The sequence below is a fragment of the Trichechus manatus genome, unplaced genomic scaffold (assembly GCF_000243295.1).
Source record: "Trichechus manatus latirostris isolate Lorelei unplaced genomic scaffold, TriManLat1.0 scaffold00043, whole genome shotgun sequence".
In the NCBI taxonomy this organism is placed as follows: Eukaryota; Metazoa; Chordata; class Mammalia; order Sirenia; family Trichechidae; genus Trichechus; species Trichechus manatus.
In genome coordinates, this window is record NW_004443979.1 from 10,720,538 (window position 1) to 10,727,513 (window position 6,976).

Genomic DNA, 6,976 nt, shown 5'->3' on the forward strand with positions numbered 1-6,976 from the left:
GCAATCCCAATCCAAATTCCACTGGCATTTTTTAATGAGATGGAGAAACAAATCACCAACTTCATATGGAAAGGGAAGAGGCCCCAGATAAGTAAAGCATTACTGAAGAAGAAGAACAAAGTGGGAGTCCTCACACTACCTGATTTTAGAACCTATTATACTGCCACGGTAGTCAAAACAGCCTGGTACTGGTACAACAACAGATACATAGACCAATGGCACAGAATTGAGAATCCAGATGTAAATTCATTCACCTGTGAGAAAACAACTGCTATTTGGCAAAGGCCCAGTCTGTTAAATGGGGCAAAGATAGTCTCTTTAACAAATGGTGCTGGCATACCTGGATATCCATCTGCAAAAAAATGAAACAAGACCTCACAACATGCACAAAAACTAACTCAAAATTCATCAAAGACCTAAGTATAAAATCTAAAACAAGAAAGATCATGGAAGAAAAAATAAAGACAATGCTAGGAGCCCTAATATATGGCATAAACAGAATATAAACCGTGAGTAACAATGCACAAACACCAGAAGAGAAACTAGATAACTGGGAGCTCCTAAAAATCAAACACTTATGCTCATCAAAAGACTTCACCAAGAGAGTAAAAAGACAAACTACAGGCTGGGAAAAAATTTTTGGCTACAACATATCCAATCATGGTCTAATCTCTAAAACCTACAAGATACTGCAAAACTTCAGTCACAAAAAGACAAATAAGCTAATTAACAAATGGGCAAAGGATACGAACAGCCACTTCTCCAAAGAAGACATTCAGAAGCTAACAGATATGTGAGGAAATGATCACGATCATTAGCCATCAGAGAAATGCAAATCAAAACTACAATGAGTTACCGTCTCACTTTAACAAGGCCAGCATTACTCCAAAAAACATAAAATAATAAATATTGGAGAGGTTGTGGAGAGACTGGAACACTTATACACTGCTGATGGGAATGTAAAATGGTACAACCACTTTGGAAATCCATTTGGCGCTTCCTTAAAAAGCTAGAAATAGAAGTACTATACAATCCAGCAATCCTACTCCTTGGAATATATCTTAGAGAAATAAAAGCCATCACACGAATAGATATATGCGCACCCATGTTCATTGCAGCACGGTTCACAATAGCAAAAAGTTGGAAACAAACTACGTCCCCATTAACAGACAATTAGATGAACAAATTATGGTATATTCACACAATGGAATACTATGCAACAATAAAGAACAACAATGAATCTGCAAAATATCTCATAGCATGGATTAATCTGGAGGGCATTATTCTGAGTGAAATTACTCAGTCGCAAAAGGACAAATATTGTATGAGCCCACTATTATAAGAATTGAAGAAAAGGTTTAAACACAGAAGAAAACATTCTTTAATGTTTACAAGGGTGGGGAGGGAGGGACAGTGGCATTTGCTGACTAGATAGTAGACAAGAATTGTCCTAGGTGAAGGGAAGGACAACTCACAATACAGGAGAAGTCAGCACAACTGGACTAAACCAAAAGCTAAGAAATTTCTGGAACACAACCAAACACTTTGAGGGACAGTGTAGTAGGGGTGGGGGTCTGGGGACTATGGTTTCAGGTGACACATAGGTCAAATGGCATAACAAAGTTTATTAAGAAAATTTTCTGCATCCCACTTTGGTAAGTGGCATCTGGGGTCTTAAAAGCTAGCAAGCGGCCATCTAAGATGCATCAATTTGTCCCAACCAACCTGGAGCAAAGGAGAATGAAGAACACCAAAGACACAAGGAAAATATTAGCCCAAGAGACAAAAAGGGCCACATAAGCTAGAGACTCCATCAGCCTGAGACCAGAAAAACTAGATGGTGCTCAGTTACCACCAATGACTGGCCTGACAAGGAACAAAACAGAGAGTCCCTGACAGAGCAGGAGAAAAGTGGGGTGCAGAACTCAAATTCTAGTGAAAAGACCAGACTTAATGGTCTGAGTGAGACTGGAGGAACCCCAGAAGACATGGCCCCTGGACTCTGTGTTAATCCAGAACTAAAACCATTCCTGAAGCCAACTCTTCAGACAAAGATTAGACTGGACTGTAAGACATAAAATGATACCTTGTGAAGAGGGTGCTTCTTAGTTCAAGTAGATACACAAGACTAAATGGCCAGCTCCTGTCCGGAGGCGAAATGAGAAGGCAGAAAGGGATTGGAGCTGGTTGATTGGATGTGGGAAATCCGGGGTGGAAAGGGGGACTGTGCTGTCACATTATAGGGATAGCAACTAGAGTCACATAACAATGTAGTATACATTTTTGTATGAGAAACTAACTTGCTCTGTAAACTTTCACCTAAATCACAATATAAATAAATAAAAAAGAACGAATTGTCAAATAGTGTGGTAATATTTTGCTATCACTCATAATCTGACACCAGACAATGGAATTGGAAGTATTGAGATGCTTAAGTATATCTAAAACAAAAGAAATGTAAGGTGCCTTATTTTTAAGATTTGTGGCAGTGAGATGATCTCCAAATACATACTATTTGCTTTCTATCTCTTCCAAGTTCTATATCCGTAAATATTTGGTTACAAAAGCTAACTCCTATGAAAAGGACCTGAGTTTTGCTTCAGTAAATATGAGAACCTCCATTTCTATCAGAAATTAGCACTTCCTTAGAATCACCAGGAGCCCTGGTGGTGCAGTGGTTAAAGGGATTGACTGCTAACTGAAAGGTCAGCAATTCGAAACCACCAGCAGCTCCACTGGAGAAAGATGTGGCAGTCTGCTTCTGTAGAGATTTACAGCCTTAGAAATCCTATAGGATCACTATGAGTTGGAACTGACTGGATGGCAGTGGGTTTGGTTTTAGTTTAAAATCAATACAGGGAACATTAGTGGTTCAGTGATTTCTGGCTATCTGGCTTATTACATTGTTTATCATCTAAACATTCACCCAATGAGGAAATGATAAAGATCAGAGCAGAAATAAATGAAATTGAAAATAGAAAAACAACAGAAAGAGTGAACAAAACCAAAAGTTGGTTCTTTGAAAGGATCAACAAAATCGACACACCATTGTCCAAACTGGCAAAAGAAAAACAGGAGAGGATGCAAATAACTCAAATAAGAAATGAAATGGGGGACATTACAACAGACTCAACTGAAATAAAAAGGATCATGACAGAGTATTATGAAAAACTATACTCCAACAAATTTGGAAACTTAGAGGAAATGGACTCATTTCTAGAAACACACTACCTACCTAAATTAACACAAACTGAGACAGAAAATCTGAACAGACCTATAACAAGAGAAGAGATTGAAAAGGTAATACAAAAAACTCCCAACACAAAACTTCCTGGCCCAGATGGCTTCACTGGAGAATTCTACCAAACATTCAGAGAAGAGCTTGCACAGGTACTACTCAAACTATTTCAGAACATAGAAAAGGAAGCGTGCTTCCAAATAAATTCGTGAAGCCAGCATAATCCTGATATCAAAACCAGGCAAAGACACTGCAAAAAAAGAAAAAATTACAGACCACGATCTCTCATGAATATAGATGCAAAAATTCTAGCCAATAGAATTCAGCATTATATCAAAAAAATAATATACCACAACCAAGTGGGATTCATACCAGGTATGCAAGGATGGTTCAACATTTGAAAATCAATCAATGTAATCCACCACATAAATAAAACAAAAGAATCACATGACCATCTCAATTGACACAGAATGGCATTCAATAAAGTCCAACGATCATTCCTGATAAAAACTCTCAATAAGAAAGGAATAGAAGGGAAATTCCTCAACATAATAAAGGGCATCTATACAAAACCAACAGCCAACATTATTCTCAATGGAGAGAGGCTGAAAACATTCCCCTTGAGAATGGTAACAAGACAAGGATGCCCTTTATAATCAATCCTATTTAACATTGTGCTGGAAGCCCTAGCTAGAACAATAAAGCAAGAAAAAGAAATAAAGGGCATCCAAATTGATAAGGAAGAAGTAAAACTATCCCTATTCATGGATGATATGATACTATACACTGAGAACCCTAAAGACTCCACAAGAAACCTACTGGAACTACTAGAAAGATTCAGCAGAGTAGCAGAATACAAGATAAACATACAAAAATCAGTTGGATTCCTATACAGCAATAAAGAGAACTATGAAAAGGAAATCAGTAAAGCAATACCATTTATAATAGCCCCTAAAAAGATACAATGCTTAGGAATAAGTCTAACCAGAGACGTAAAAGACCTACACAAAGAAAACTACAAAACACTACTGCAAGAAACCAAAATAGACCTACATAAATGGAAAAACATACCATGCGCATGAATAGATAGACTCAACATTGTGAAAATATGAATTCTACCCAAAGTAACCTACAAATACATTGCAATCTTGATCTGAATACCAACAGCATTCTTTAACGAGATGGAAAAATAATCATTAACTTTATATGGAAAGGAAAGAGGGCCTGGATAAGTAAAGCATTATTGAAGAGAAAGAACAAAGTAGGAGGCCTTGCACTGCCTGACCTCAGAACCTGCTATACCGATACAGTAGTCAAAACAGCCTGGTACTGGTACAATGACAGATACACTGACCAATGGAACAGAGTTGAGAACCCAGATATAAATCCATCTACTTACAGTTACCTGATCTTTGACAAAGGTCCAAAGTCCATTAAAAGAGGAAAAGACAGTCTTTTTAACAAATGGTGCTGGCAAAACTGGATGTCTGTCTGCAAAAAAATGAAAAAGGACCCATATCTCACACCATACACAAAAACTAATTGAAAATGAATCAAAGACCTAAATATAAAACCAAAAACTGTAAAAATTGTCTAAGAAAAAATAGGGTCAATTACTAGGGGCCCTAATATATGACATAAACAGCATACAAACAATAACTAACAATAGGCAAACACCAGAAAATAAGCTAGATAAACGGAATCTCCTAAAAATTAAACACGCTCATCAAAAGACTTCACCAAAAGAGTAAAAAGAGAACCTACAGACTGGGAAAAAATTTTTGGCTATGAGATTTAAAAAAAAAAAAATTCACCACTAGTTGAGTCTAGTTATCCTGGAAACCAAATAATTTATTGAAAGAAACTGGTGCCAATAAACTGGTTTCCGAAAGGAAAATGTATACAAAACCAAAATTCACTTGGGTTGTATGCTTTAGCCAACTCATGAGTAAATTATAGCCAAGTGTTGGGCTCATTTCAATGAGTGACTAAAAATGCAAAAAACCATATTAAGAATAAGAGCTTTTCACTTCACATCCAATAGAATGGTTATTATCAGAAAAATGGAAAATAACAAGTGTTGACGAGGATGTGGAGAAGTTAGAACCCTCATCCATTGCTAGTGGGAATATAAACTGATGCAGCCACTGTGGAAAACAGTTTGGTTGTTCCTCAAAAAGTTAAACATAGAATTACCATATGACCTAGCAATTCCACTCCTAGCTATATACCCAAAAGACTTGAATGCAGGAATTCAAACAGATACTTGTACACTAATGTTCATTGCAGTATTATTCACGATAGCCAAAAAGTGAAAACCACCCAAGTGTCTATCAACAGATGAATGAATACACAAACAAAATGTGGGAGATATGTGTTTTCGTATATATCACATTCCATATATATCTCACAATGGAATGTTATTCAGCCATTAAGAGAAATGAAATTCTAATACATGCTGACATGAATAAACCTTGAAATCATTATGCTGAGTGAAATAAGTCAGACACAAAGAGACAAATATTGTATGATCTCATTTAAATGAAATATCTAGAATAGGCAAGTGCATAGGGACAAAAGTTTATTAGTGGTTACCTGGGGCTGTGGGTGGGGAGAGGAATGAGAAATTATTGGTTAAGGGATACTGAGTTTCTGTTTGGGGTGTTGAAAAGTTTTGGAAATAAATAGTGGTGATGGTTGCACAATATGGTGAATGTAGTTAGTGTCACTAAATTGTATAGTTAAAATGGGAAATGTTCTGTTATATATATTTTACCACACTAAAATAAAAAAAGAATAAGGACTTTAAAGAAAAATAAATAAAAGGTATTTAGATAGAAGAGGAAGAGGTAAAAATTTCTTTATTTGCAGATGACTTGATTGTCTATGTAGAACATCTGAAGGAATCTACAAGCAACTAGAACTAATATGTGAGTTTGACAAGGTTCCGCAATACAAGATCAACACACAACTATAAATTGTATTTCTATATATACTAGCAATGAACAATTAGAAACTGGAATTTATAAAATACTATTTACAATAACAACAAAAATATGAAATGTATAGGGATAAATCTGAGCAAAATGTGCAAGATATGTACACTGAATACTGTAAAATATTGCTAAGATAAAGAAACCCTAAATAAATAAAGATATGTACTGTGTTCACGGATGGGAAGACCCAATAATGTTAAGATGTCAAATCTCCCCAATATGATCTATAGATTCAGTGAGATCCCAGTTAAAATCCCAGCAGGGTTTTTTTTTTTTTTTTTTTTTTTTTTTTAAATAGATATGCAAAGGACCTAGAATAGCCAAAACTACTTTGGAAAAAAAAGAGCAAAGTTAAAGGACTAAGACTACCTGATTCAATAAAACTGTGGTATTGGCATCAAGATTAAAAAAAATAGATCAATGGAACAGAATAGAGAATCTAGAATTAGATCCACATATTTATATACGACTTATTTTTGACAAAGATGCAAAGGCAATTTAGTGAAGAAAAAATAGTCTTTTCAACAAATGTTACCAGAACAATTGAATATCCATATGTAAGAAAGTGAACTTTGATCCATACCTTGCACCATATAAAAATTTAACTCCACATAGATCATAGACTTAATGTAAAATCTAAAGCAATAAAACTTCTAGAAGAAAACATAAGAAAATCTTTATGACTTTGGGTTAGGTAAAGATTTCTTAGATACAATACCAAAAGCACAAACCATAAAACAAA